Raw genomic sequence first — 15,265 nt, 5'->3', positions numbered from 1 at the left:
TCAGTAAGATCTCCACATGCATGGTAGAATAAATTTGTAAGTCATATGCCATTGTTTATCGGTTATGGCTTCTCTTGCAAAGATTATGGTCATAGGGAAGATGAATGCATAAAGAGGTCTAGAAATAAGAATGTAGTATGTCCAAGAAGTAATACATATGGCCATAGTATGTCAAGATGTAGGAACATGCATAGATCTACTCCTATGCAAAATAACAAGAGTCCATTTGTTGCCTCAAGAAATGCAAGTTATGAATGTTATAATTGCAATGGATTTGGGCATAGAAGTCATGAATGCAGGAATAGGAAAGTTTGGTCACATGACAATAGGTATAGAAAATATGCTCAACATGGAAATGGGTATAGAACACATGAGAGACAAAGGGCTGCATGGAACAAAAGGAGAAATGCCCTTGCAGAATCAAGAGGTCCACTGCTTTTGGTTGCAGGATACAACAACATGACTAGAAGAAGATGGTCAAACTGACATGTTAAGAGATTCCTCAATCATGAAGTTGGGATGGATGTTGTGTGCTACTATATCATTGCTTCCAGTTGCGATGAAGAATCCATAAATACAAGGACCATCAGCAGAAGAAGGAAAGACCTACTCCCAAGACTAGAAATGGGAAGAAAAATGTGACCAAGCAGGAATGTAAGAAGAAGCAAGAGGATACAACCATGGACTGACATTGTGCATTCAATGCACAGGTGATATCTTCTAAGGCTTAAAGGAGATGCAATACATTAGGGGGAGTAATACACTGAAATTATCATTCACCCCCTCAGTGAAAGAAAACACATGGAAGAACATGTTGATGCCAATATGAAGGAAGAAAATGAGAAGATATGTGTGTGTAGTGGTTGCCTTGGCTACACACCTACAGATCAAAGCTGGATCACTACTACATGTGTAAATAAATGGAGATTAAAAATTGGACTTAAATGCAAAGTGACACATAATGATAGGAGTTACAAGAAGGTGCTTCGGTAGTGATGATGGACCGGTACAGGAAACCGGTATGTGCAGGATGTTACCGGTATGATGCTAATAGGTACTTGTAGGTTATGTAAGACAATGAGGTTGGAGATAATTGCATTATCCCCAGTAACATGGAATGAGGAAGTTATGTCTTAGGTGGTGTTGATGAAGACCTGAATGACATATGTTGGCCCAGTTGTTCATCATATAGGCATACATGTTTTTGGGCTAACCGGTTTGATTCATGGCATGATGATGACATTGTATGGCATTGTGAAGATCCAATATCCTGTCATAGGTTGTGGTGGATATAATGGAGCCGAAAGATCATTAGATTGATCACATATGCACAACTCAACCGGTATATGGTGAATATTAGAGCTCTGGTTTTAGACATGACCAACAATGTGGACCTAAGATGCATGACTCAGGGGGAGTTTATAACCATGTTTTTTGACTAGTATCAGACTTGATTGACACAAAGGGTGTGCAAGTGTCTATGGCTATACCGGTATGTTTGTGTTTCTAGAGGTATCCAGTTTTGTGAGATATTTCAATGCCTATTCAATTGAGATCAACTAGATCATCGAGAGTGTTGCTTGCTAAGAGGGAAAGTTACTTGCACAAGAGAACATGCATTTGGTATCGAAAGAGATACAATTGGTATCAGTGTTAGCCTCAACACTTGATATCAGCAATTTGAGGTTAGAAATGCTTCTTCATATCAAGGGGAGATGATGCAGCTTGACGGACAGGTATGTTGTTTTCACTAACACATGGGTTTTCAATTGGTTTCAGACTTGTATATGCATGTGTTTCTAGTTTGCATAAACACTTGGTTCTGAGAAATTGGTGTCAGTTGGTGGTTGTGCCCTTCATCTCAAGTGATGTGACTTGAGAAGATGTAACAAATGACGATTAAAGGAGAAGATGCATCAAGTAGAGAAAATGGGGAGAGAAAACTCTGTCAGTACTCGATAGACACAAGGAGGAGAGAAACCTTTTCAGTGCCCTTTGCCATTGTTGTCAAAGGGGGAGTGAGATTTTGCAGTATGTCAGATACTACATGTGTTGACATCAATGCCAAAGGGGGAGATTGTAGGCATTGTGTTGTCATTGATGTCAACCGATATAGAAGGATACAACCACTATGGGAGAGTGTTGACATTATTGTCATTGATGTCAACCAACATTGTGATGTCATTGGAGTCACTAGTATACAAGTTAATGTTTGACTTGTGTAGAAGATATGGACAAGAGACCGATATGATATAACAACCAGCAAATGATGACATTTGTGAGTGGGTAAGATGTTGAGTTGTTGATTATGATGAAGAGGTAGAGTGTTATCTAAATCACATCAACATAGAAGGAGAAGTATGTACAGGTCACTGGTACACTCTATGGATGTAGAATAGCAAGACCCCCACCAGATAGAGATGCAATCACCATGTGAAGAGATGACTGACGGTGAGTGTGCCAAATCAGATCACATGAGCCTGATTGAAGATATGTTGCACAAGAATGGAAGCCACATGAGTTCATTGCAGGATACAGATGACAAGGATCCACTTCTATCAGTAAGTGGTAATATCTTTATTATCCCACATCATACATAATATACTTCATGACTCCCTGGGATAAGATAGTCAGAGTAGGAAAAGGTAAGTGATTGGATGCATAGACCAGTTGACTAATGCAGAAGATGAGAAAGTCTCCAGAGTGTGATATTAGAGATGAACATCAGATTAGAATTTGATGTCAAGATGTGCCACCAGGACAGAGAAAGAAGATTAAAGAAGTGATGGGTTTGTCACTTTGATAAATTGGTTGAGATGGTGTTCGAGATGATAAAGATAAAGGCAATGTTAAGCAACTGCAGACAGAGGATGTTACCAGATTATAGATGGAGTTTGCTAAAGGTTGATGAAATGGTGTCATCAAGATGGTTACCAATTAGTGTTTCCACTAGTAAGGCTAACAAGGTGCAGATGTGGTAGGCTCCCATCTGATGAAGATGAGCATGTGATGGAGTGATATGCTTGGTGATCGGTTAAGGTGTTCCACCGATAGAGTATCAAAGCGTAGACATGATGGTTAACCGAGAAAGTGAGAGACACTGTCAGGATTAGAGAACTAACAAAAGAGAAGGACTGGTTATGTGTTGATTGTTGGTGACCAAGTCCAGCTGACACAAAGGTATTTGTTGTGATGGGCATCAAAATAGATGACACATGGTATTGAGGTGGCATGCATGCACAAGCCATCATGTTCAGTTCGGTGATGTGCTTGTCGGCAAGGTAGATAGTGGTAGGTCAACATTAATGTCGACTACATATTTCATGTATTAGTTGCAGAGGGTTCACGGCTCGAAGCAGATTGAAGGAGCAGTTGGTGAGTTGATCAAGGAAGGTCGATTCAATCTTTGTTCTTGTTTGTCAAAGGAAACAACTGAGACATTTGACAAATGCAGGTTGACATATAGGGTTGTGCTTACTAAAAATAGAAGGCATGTTCTGGAAGGCACAATAATGGCAGGGTTGATTGGTATGTTGTTGTTCATCTATCATGGAGATCAGATTGAATGAGATCTGATTTGTTTCGATGTTCCTTGTGATCAGTGGAAGAAACCTTAAGGTGCCATGTTTGAATGTTGGTTTTGTCTAGAAATTCTAATCATAAATATGCAAGCGAAAATGGATGGAGGTTGCCACTGGATGAGAGAGGATTACTGTTGAAGAAGGAAAATATATCAAGTTCTCTCCAAGAAGGAGAAGAAGAGACTGTGTGAGTAAGAACAGGGTTGAAGTGTTCAACCGGCATTAGAGAGAGAACCGGTAGTCTCTCTTTAAGTCTGCAAAAGGAGTAAATCAATAACATAAGAAGAGTTGTAGAAAACTACAGAGAAGGCAAGCAAGAGTACTGGTAGGGTGTAACACTTGTGAAGAGCAGAAACATATCAAAGAGAGCCGGTAGAGGAGAGTATCGATAGAGACCAGAATTGGCAGAGAGAGAACAGATAAAGAAGAGGACGGAACTAAACTGATGAAGGTGAAATAGAGAGTAAGTTGCATCAAAATATAGAGTTACTATGGAGAGATGAGAAAAGAACTGGTAGAGAATTAGAGAAAAGATAATTGGTAGAGAGATTTGTAGAAGAGTTACAAAATCCATTTGTAACAAGCCTATTAACTTGTAAATGATTATGTTCTGTAATCACTAAGTTGGAGCTTGGTGTAGGGGTTGTAGCTCCTTGTGTTGGTTCCCTAAATAAGGGGTTGGTTCTCCTTGGGTTGGTGCCCTAAATTAGGGTTTGGTTCTCCATGGGTTGGTGCCCTAAACATTGTTATAAGATTCATTGTGAGGCTGGATTGGAGCATTAGATTCTAGCAGCATTTCTTACTGAGGTTTTTCCCATCTTGGGTTTTCCTTATATATGTTGGTGTTATGTGATGTCTCCTTTGTGTGTGATTGCACTTGTGTTGGTCTCCCCTCTAACCGGTAAGTCTGCATTGAGTTAGATATGATAACAGGTATACTCACATAGGATAGTTAAAGGGAAAATTTTGAGAACCATTGATTCACCCCCCTCTCAGTGTTACATTGTGTCTAACACTTATCAATCTGAGCCTCTCTCCTCATTCCCTAATGCCACTGAGGGGTATCAAGAAGAAACATTTAACTTACATGAAAATCTAGATTTACTGGTAGCTCCCTTTGAATCCCAAAGTTCTTTGTGTGCTCTTTCTAATGACAAATGTGAATTGTCATTCCACTTTTGTCACCATCTCATAGGTACTTTGTAGATTTTTTACCATTTTGTTGAGAATTTTAATTATGTCTATGTTCATCTACCACTGCCCACGTTCTCTATTTTAGCATCAACATATTCTTGTTCTCCTATAGTTGACCCCCCTCACTATTATGTGACTCCAAATCTAGGTGATTCTAAGAAGAATCTTATTTTTGATAAATACTTTATCAATATCATGGGTGATCCAATAGAGCACAAGGTTTTAAAATATATTTAGTTAATATTGAACAAGTAACTTCAGATCTATTGTCCTCAATGGGATCCCAATTATTTGATAAAATTGCAGAACAAATTCTAAAGGAAGACGATGATATTTCCAAAGCCTCAAGATCACTCATTAATGATGTGCTCTTACCTGTTTAGGTCAACAATCCAGATTCTCTATAGGAGTTCCATTCGGTGAAGATGACTACAAAGAACATTTTATTGCATCCTAATCTAAGTGTTTTCAATAGTATGGTGGAGGTTGTAGGGTTTATACCTTTCAACATCCCTCTTATAGAAAACATCCCCAAGTCCCATCAATTACCTCATTTTTTGTTAATGGAAGATGAGATGGATGACTTCCAATCTACGGATTCTGAACCAGCATCCAATTGTTTCCCCCCTAAGGAAGTTGTTATGGAAAACAATTAACAAGATGCTAATACCCAGTCTGAACCATTATTTGACTTCTCTCCATATCTCTCAATTACTTAATCTCATACATAGATCCAGAATCATATTTCAAAGAAACTGAGAAGCAAGAAATAAAACAAGGCAAAAACTAAGGAAGAGATTGAGGCAGGTATCTAAACAAATCTTGATGGTAAATTTTGTGTAGCTAAAAGACTGAGGAGGGCATGTTGCTCTCCTCAACAATGATGAAAATCATCTCTTGGAATGTAAGAGGCATTAATGCCTTTGACAAAAGAACCAGGAACAAGAAGAAACTTGATTCTTTAGGGGCAGATATAATTATGTTACAAGAAACCAAAACCTCTCGAGATACTTTTCAGGCAACAGTTCACCAGTGGTATGTTGGAAGTCTTCTCATTTTCTAGAATTAGGTGCATCAGGAGGCTTAATTACTCTTTGGAATCCAAAGTCTTTAGTTGCAGTGATTGTCAATGAAGGTAACAATTGACAAGTTCTCAGTGTTCAATGTTTTGATCTCTCATTTATGCTCTTAAACTTTTATGGGCTGACACCTACTCATGAGAAAAAGAGATTATGGGATAGCTTAACAAACATCATTCAATAGTTCCTAGAATAGAATGTTATCCTAGGAGGGGATTTTAATGCAATTACATCTAATCATGAAAAAAAGGGTGGTATATGCCATCCCTCTAAAACCATTGAGGATTTAGTTTTCTTCATTTCCGATAATGATTTGAAAGATGTAATTCCCAAGAAGGGGCAATTTACTTGGACAAACAAAAGAAAGAATTTCACTTAAATTGTAGAAAAGCTAGACAGATTTCTCATCTCTCAAAACTGGTCTTTGCAAAATTATAATCTAGAATCTGACATTTTATCCCTCATTTGCTCAGACCACTTTTCTATTTCATTGAACATTACTAGTGCCAATAAATGCTCAGTACACCAATCCTCCAAATTTGAAAAAATGTGGTTTAGGCATCCACATTTCTTTCCCCTCTTGTTCTAATGGTGGGTTAGTGCTCCTTTTTCATCATGGCACAAAGATGTTCCACTTTGACCAGAAAATGCAACATATCAAGACCCAGATCAAAGGATGGAATGTTAAAGTCTTTAAAAACATCTTTGTAGAGAAAGATACAGTAGCTAAGAAACTATACGAAAATTAGGATCACATAATTCTTTATAGTTTGGATCTAGGTATACATGAACAACAAAAACAATTGCAAGAGACATGGGAAGAGTGTGCAAAAGAGAAGAAGTTTCAACAGAAGGAGGTTGAGCATTTTGGAAACATATATGCTGAAAACTTGGTTTTTGGATGATAGGTTTTCAAATGGGTATATTACTTGAATTATCTACAACCTGGTATGCTTTCCATAACCTACATAATATCAAATCATCTTCTATTTTTATAGCCTCTTGTTGTGAAACTTCAATATAATATAATTTGCACTGTTTTAACTAAAATTGAACATCTGGATACAATGCAAAAATAAAAGTATAGAATTGGATTTGCTTACTTGGCTAAATAGAGATAGGGATATTTCTAAGTATCCTATTGAACCTATACACAAATTCTCTAATTGATTCACCTTCTTGCTTCTAGATATTTTAAAATTGACCTAACAAAGAAGCTTCATCAACAGGGCCCTTATACCTTCCCAATAACTTGTTGTTGAATGATTCTCAATTAGTAATACAGTTTTCTTCTAAATATTGAAAGCAATTTGTTGCAAGTCCAATAAGAGATTCAATAAATAATCACACAAAAACATCTTATTCACTTACCCCCAAAATGTCGCATGAAACTATGAATGCCAAAATGTTGTCTTCAACATCTTGAAGGTTTTCTCCATTGAACTTCTAGAAGTTCTTTCTTGATCCTTCAGGTAATGGTGAATATTGTGGCAAAGAAAGAGGTCCAAAGTGATTTCCCTATGGCTAGGAAGAAATTAGTGCCATAGTGCAATTCTGAAAAAGAAACCAGATATAAGTTTTTGTTGGAATGTAATGCTTTTGGGTACATTTTACTTCATAGAGCCACCAACCTCCATCCTTGGGGAGGCACCTTTAAATTTTTGAGAAAAAAATACACTGGTACTTCTATTATTTCCCCAATAAAGTTGCCAAAAATTTGTTGGTTAACAGATTTTTCACTTCAATTAATACTCGTTGGCCCAAATAAATGACAACCTGACCAACAGTTGAGTCACTTGCAATGATAGTTGCAAGTGCTCTCTGCTTGTTTTACAAGGTGCAACTACCTTTAAAATTTATGCAGTGAATGGAAATAGATGGTATGCTTTTAACTAGAAAGCAGAAAAAACACACTACCATCTATCCATAGCCATGAAATAGATGTGAAAGGTTAAATCTAGAATTAAGTGAATGTAGAAAAATGACACAAAGTTCACCTCTCCCATTACCACAGAGGAGAAACAAGAAAAGGTAGAGGAGAAGATCCTCACAATAGATTAATTAATTTGAATTTAGAGATTTAGAAATAACAATCCACACTACTTGATATAACAGAAATTGCATTGGAAAAAGATTGTAGAGACATAGGAATTTGCAATCTCAATGAAAACACAAATAAACACACAAATTTATTGACACCTCATTTATTTCCCAATGTAAAACTGAGTTCACAAACTCAACTCCCTATACAACAAACAATGACTATGAGTAACAACTGCCCCTGCTTCTCTTGTTCTCGAATAGCTGAGAAAAGACCCCCTCTACCTCTATCATATTCACATTTATAATCTCCAACAATGTAACTACTAAAAAAGAGAGTAACTGAATCTTTAAAAGAATCAGTTACAAAGTCTTTTGGAATTACAATAAAGTTTCTTTTAAAAATAACTTTAAAAACATATGGAATAAAGTCTCAATGACTAATTAAAAGAGATTATTGCTAAGGTGCAAATTCACATTTGGATCCATGCTTGATGTGGACAATGTCCTGAAAATTTTCTTTCAAATGTCATCACAAAGCCCAACATTAATTTTCATTTAATGCGGAATAACATAATTAACCACTTCAATCATGTCAGCAATTTTTCTATTCTACAAACTCAGTCAGCACTTTTTGAGTTTGGCTAACTTCTCCTTCGTCGCTTCAAAGGCTTGTTGGCAGTTTCTTCCCTTCGCGAACCAAGTTGGGACTTTATGATGTTTTCAAACTCTTCTTTTTATCACTTTTCTCTTTTACATCAGTGATTTGTAAGTTCTTCAAACTAAGATTTAATTGACAACTAACCTTTGTCAAAGGTTCAAAGGTTTTGATGACCTCTAGTATCGATAGTTATCAAATTTTAAAAGCCACTAATTTGACTAAAAAATGACTAAGTATGGATTGGGACAAAGGTTAAGGGTGTTCACTTGGGCTTTGGAGCATATAGGAGAATGCACTAAAATTTGAAAATTTTGAAGTTCAAATTTTGGGGTAACATATAGAAAGACCCATCATGTGTCCTCAGGGTTGACAGGCATTCATCATATGTGGGCCCATGCCACTATTCACGAATGGAGTCTCCTATAATGACATCGACTCTGCATGATGGGTCAACCATCACACCTATGAAAGTTTGACCGTTCAGCTTAGCATAGATGTACAGAGGAGCAGGATCTCCATAATATGGGGCATCCAGAGGGGTGAATGATAATGACATGTTAGGGAATTTCCCCTTTTGGATAGGAGGAAAACAAATAGGAGTGATGGTGATCATATTCATAAATGGACCATCATCTGAAGGAGGATTTGATACATAAATGAAATTTGCTAAATGCGGGGGAAACAAATCAGTGTATATCTGCAAATCCCTATTAGTCTTATCAATGGACTTATTTGACTTATGTTTCTGCGCATCAACTTTAATCGCCCCACTATCAATGTGGTCTTGGATGATATTACAAAGATAGTAACATCGCTCAGTGTCATGACCAAGCACACAATGGTAGTGACAAAGTTTTGATCCATCATACCAATGCGGGTAGGGTCTATTATCAAGCAGCGGTTGAACCTCAGGAAGGGTAATTATATTGTCTTTTATTAGTCATTGCATTATGCTCAGGTAGTAGTCATTCAATTTAGTAAAGACTCTATTCTATTGTGATCCTTGTGGGATAGCCACAACATTAGCGATAGCCTTGTTATTTCTAGACCCTCTCATGGACATTCTTACAAAAGACCCACCATGAGGGTTTGAAGTAGAATCTCTAAACTATGAGATGGTGTGCTAGTAGTCCATGAGTGTAGAACTCATGTTAGAAAAGTTTTGATAATGATTAAGGGATAAATGCTCCCTCAATGCCAACTGTAGATTGTTAATGAACATCCTTTGCAGATCGCTATTTGGCAAGGAAAAGGGGATCTTGGTGGAGATTGACTGAAACCTCGAGATAAAATCTGTGACCTTTTCATTGGGCTTCTACTTATAGTGAACAAGGTTAGCGATGGTGACCCTACTACCAATGTTAGCCAAAAACCATCTAAGAAATAGATCCATGAGCTAATCAAAGGTACAAATGGAATGGTCCAACAAGGAGCTATACCATTCTAACACAATTCCCTTAAGAGACCATGAGAATAGTTTGAGCAACACAAAGTCCAAGTTGTGGTAATCACTACACATGGTCATAAAAGAATAAATGTTCACATTAGGATCCCCATTGCCATTGAATCTCTCAAGCTTCAATGATTCAACTACATGGGGAAGGATAGTGTTCAGGATGGTGATATCAAGGGGACTCTTTCTATAATATGTAGGCATAGATGATTGACCAGAAGTGGAGGCCAAGCTCGTGAGCTGCAACTACAAATGCCCCATGTTTTGTAAAATAGTGTTCAAGATAGGATTAGCATGCAGAGTAGGCGGAGGTCGACCAGTTGTGCTGCCACCTCCACCAGCACCTCCAAGAGAACCACTACCATTGGCAGAAGTAGTACTAGCACTGACCATAGAGACATGAGTTGCGGCAGAGATAGAGGTCAAACTACTAGACATATTGGTGTACCCCAAGGGAGTGGTAGAACCATTGATGTTAGGGATGGTGGACCCAAGGTCAACCATGTGTACTGTTAGACCAGGTATATCGACACCCATCTGTGAACCACAAACATTAGACTAGCCATCCTAAGGGGAGTCGTCTACTAAGGGTACATGACTCTTCATAATCATGGACAATACCCTTAGCATCTCTAGACCTTTCTTGTCTAAGATGAGCATCTCTCTCAAGGTATTAACTACATTTACAACTTGAGGGAGGAAATTATACCAATTAAGGAACCCTTCAAAGTCTCTCGGGTTCTCCTCTAGAGACTGAACCCAGTCAAAGTCAATAGTGATAGCAGAATCATGGTCAACAACAAGAGGAGAAGGCGGTAGAGATTTCATCAAGGAATTATTCTAAGAACTAGCAGTTGATGAACCTCCCATGAAAGGTTTCTAGAGAGTATAAGAGAAGAAAGAATAACTTGATTCAGGCTTAGGGTTTTTATCATCGCGTCGGATATAGGATGACAGTAATGATCAGGAGGGAAACTCTATCTCGATGTCCTCTTGACTACAACTCCTATGGCATTTTGGGTTGTAAAGCTCATAGACAAGCCTTGAGATGCTAAGAACACCCTATAGGGACACGAAGGGTTTGATTCTTCTAGTAAAACTTCCTAAGTGGAAGAATAAAGAAAAATAAATGCAAATGCTAGAAACAAAATGCAAGCTACACTTTTTATATATATAATTTAGATTTTAGACATTAAATATGTGCAATGAACTGAATGATGAACACATTATGTAAAAATAAATTTGGTTTCATGTCAAGTTCACCAAAATGTAGAGGAGGAGATTTGTTACCCTCAAGGTGATGAACCTCAAGGAAAAAACCTATCTACCGCTAGCTCACTTAAACTGGCACTAAAGGTGAGCCAGGGGATAAAGAATGTGAAACTAAACTAACAGACCACAGATGATATTTTTGGATGACTCTGCTAAGCTTCTTCCTTGAGGATGAATGCACAAATCTGGGACACCAACACGACGCATTGTTGCCCTTTACAGACAAGGTACAAACTCAAAACGAAAATGACAAATGTAGTTACAATATTAAACGACTACTACGAATAAATGATGAATTAAATTAGCAACATAGAATGCAAAATACTAAAACAAAATAAGGAAGAGTGGGGAAAACTTACAACTGGTCCATGATTGAAGCCTCCCACAATAAGATAGCTTTTTCACCACCACAAAACCTACACACAGATAATAAAGGAAAATTTTTGGGGTTGTGTTTTGGAATGTGCCTAAGTCAGACCCTTGTTTTAGTGTTTCCACCTTCACGGACAACCTAGATAAAGCCACAAAGAAATAAATGATAAATATAATAGAAAGATGATAATGGATTAAGATAAATGAATATGCAAAACAAAAAAAGGAGGATAAGTGAACTCTCCTTTCCAAACTTGTGAGTAATAATGTTGTATGTTTGTTCGAGAGAGTACAGAAATGGTGGATGATGTGAAAACTTATCAATATGGCTCAAGGAGATTGCCAAAAGCTTCAACTTGCAAGTATTGATCCCAAGTTGCCAAAAGATCCCCAAAATGCCTTCAAATGGGAGAGATACGGGCCTTGGAAGGCAAACCGACACCGGTGGGCACGTGCAGGGGTGTTACATTTCCTTCTAGGTGCAAGTGTTATTCTCAAATGACCACCTGCAGACTATCAAATTCGCAGGATACTAGCACGCTGCATGGACATCTCTGCACCGCACTATAATCCCAAAGGTGACAAGTCGACAGAGTTGGTGAAATTCCAATTTGAAGCTGACAAAGTGATCCCAATGGACAAAAGGACAAATATGGTGGTACTCATCCTCCGATGATGTGGAGGAAGGAGCCATTTGTTGCATTGGATTGCACAAGGTGCAATTTTTGATATTACAAATGCATAATACAAAAATGATCTTGAAAATTAGATAGTTAACTTGTTCGTTGTACCTAGGGTTTTGCTGCCAAAAACTATCTTATCATAGTGACGTCAACTGAATTTTGTACTCATGTGAAATCCACCAGGGCAAACAACACACAACACCAACAACATCAACTACACTAGCATGCACAAGCCACCACATGCATTTCCTTTGTGAGAGGGGGTACAAATAGATATTTCTTTGAAGTCCCCCTAAGCCAAAGCTACTAGATCAGTTTTCGGAGGAAGAAACATCCACACAAGATTCAATTGCAACAAACTCAGTTGCATCTTTCCTTATCCATATTGTAGCATTCATCTTCTTAGGTTTATTTGATTTTACTGGAGCATTCACATTCCTGCATTGGTTAGCAAAATGTCCATATTTGTTACAATTGTAATAGTTGATATTCCATTGTCCTGAATTCACCGAATTTTCTCTAGATTTGCACCGATTAGCTTTGTGACCAAATTTATAGCATATGTGACAATAACCTTGAAAGGGCTTATTTATATGTGATCCATTTACTCCTTTCACAAATAGTCTATAGCTTCATTTCATAGCTTGATTACCACAATTATTAGTGTTATGTCCAAAATGTTTATAGATAAAGGATTGAGTATTCTAATTTACTTTACTTCTACAATCTACAACTTTATATCCAAAATAATTTCACTAAAAACAATAACCATTGAATGATGGGTACCTTTGAGCATTAGGCTGATGAACCAGAGGTCTATTTGCAGCAAGCTCTTGATTCTGAAGCTTGGTTGAATCTTCAAGCTTCTTCTTAGCTTCCACCTTCTCCTTGCCTTTTGTTTTGTCATTTTGATTTGAGCATTCTTTGGAAAAGCTTAATCCTTCCTTGTTGTTATGAAATTTCTACATGGTTAAGAGTTTTTCCAATAATGCACTGCTTTCACTTCAACTTTCTCTTTTGACTTTGTCTTCCTAATTTCTTGTTCCAACTTCCCACATTCTTTTGACTTCTAATTAATTGTATCCTTTAGACATTCTTCAACCTCCTTGCTTTCTTCAATCTGCTATTTCAAACTCACAATACTTTCATTTTATTGTTTTAACTCCTTGTTAACTTATCAATGCCTTGCTTTAAACTTCTAAATCTAATCTCTCAACTTCTTCATACATTCATTTGCTACTTTAAAATTTTCTTTCAAGTCTTCATTCTCAGATTCCACACTCTCTAGATCTTAAAGGGTCGTAGACAATTCTTTATCCAAATACTATTCTCCTACCATATCCAAAGGAGACATCTATTAAAATCAAGATCTCCCTCAAGCGGTTAAGATATCAACAAGGGACCATACTCTGATACCAATTGTTGAATACATGGGAATACTAAGAGGGGGGGTGAATTAGTATTCCCCAAAATTTAACAAACAGAAATTCTAAAACTAAATTTGATCTCAACTAACCTTAGCATGAAGCAAATGAAGTGAAATAAAAAACACATAAAACCATAAGAGAGACACCAGATTTTTATACATGGAAAACCCAAATAGGAAAAACCAAAGAGAAGATTGACTCTCATGATAATGCAACTAGTTATATGGGATTACAAAAGGAGGCTCACCGCTGGAAGGCTCACTGCCTAGAAAATAATGGCTCATTGCCATGAAAAATAAGAATGAACTAGGAAATTTTCATCTACACATGCATGGAATCAGTTCCTATTAAGCTCAAACAACACATCAACTACTTGTAGTAGATATGTTTTAGAAACTCTACAACTCATTCGCTATCTGCCTGCTCACACTTGAAATACTATTGCACCCAACTCTCTCACTCTGTCACTGATCACCTTCTTTGCTCATACTTAAATCTACTCTCTCTTATATATTGTTGTTGTTACCTTCAAAAATAATATGCATATGTATATATATGTGTGTACCAATAATAATATACATCAAGTTGGCCTCAAATACACTTTCCCAAAAGATACTCCAATGGTCAGATCATAGGCTACAATCACTAGAGCAAAACATGTTGGCATTCTACACTCTAATGAGAAATGATGGTGTTTTCATTGATGGCAACCTACTGGCAACCTTCTAGAAACCACTCGACATTCATCTGATAAAAACACCAGCAGGCATCGGCATTCGCAGACACTTCACCGACAACGGCTACAATGTATAATGGCACCCTAGCTGACAAGAACAAACTTTTGTTTATTGTATTTAATTGTAAATATCTTTTTGTAAAGTCGACATGGCATATTGTAATAGACTCATATATGTATGAGATCTTGTAAATCATTTTGATATAGATGATAGTAGATGGGATAGGAATGAGAAAATAAGAAGGAAGATATATGTGAATGCATAGGGCAAATTTTGTATAAGGTTTATGGTAATAGTATGAGCTTAATCCGGTACTAAACCTGGCATAGTTGATGCTGATTTGAAGCAGTATATTGTATTGGATTTTCATAATCCATTTTGTAAGTCAGTGAGACTTCTATCTTGTGATTGAGCAGTGAGATTTAGGCAATTGGCCTTCCTGCATGTGCAGGCCCCTCATTGTAAGTAATATTTATTCATTGGACAGTGAGTGAATATTGTGGGTAACAAATCCTACCGCGGTTTTTCCCACACTAGGTTTCCTCATTAATCATCTTGTGTTATGGTGTGTTTTCTATGTTGTCATTATTGTTTATGTTTACTGCATTAATTCTTATTTACTGGTACACTATTATATAATGTAAAATACTTAATAAGGTTAAAGAATCTGCTAACTGGTTAGATACTGATTCACCCCCCCCCTCTCAATATCTTTAGGACTATCATTAATCCTAACAAAATAATAATAAAAACATTCAAGGTCGGC

Source organism: Cryptomeria japonica, chromosome 10, assembly GCF_030272615.1.
Source record: "Cryptomeria japonica chromosome 10, Sugi_1.0, whole genome shotgun sequence".
Taxonomy (NCBI): Eukaryota; Viridiplantae; Streptophyta; class Pinopsida; order Cupressales; family Cupressaceae; genus Cryptomeria; species Cryptomeria japonica.
The sequence above is the reverse complement of the archived record's forward strand: the minus strand, read 5'-3'. Positions refer to the sequence as shown.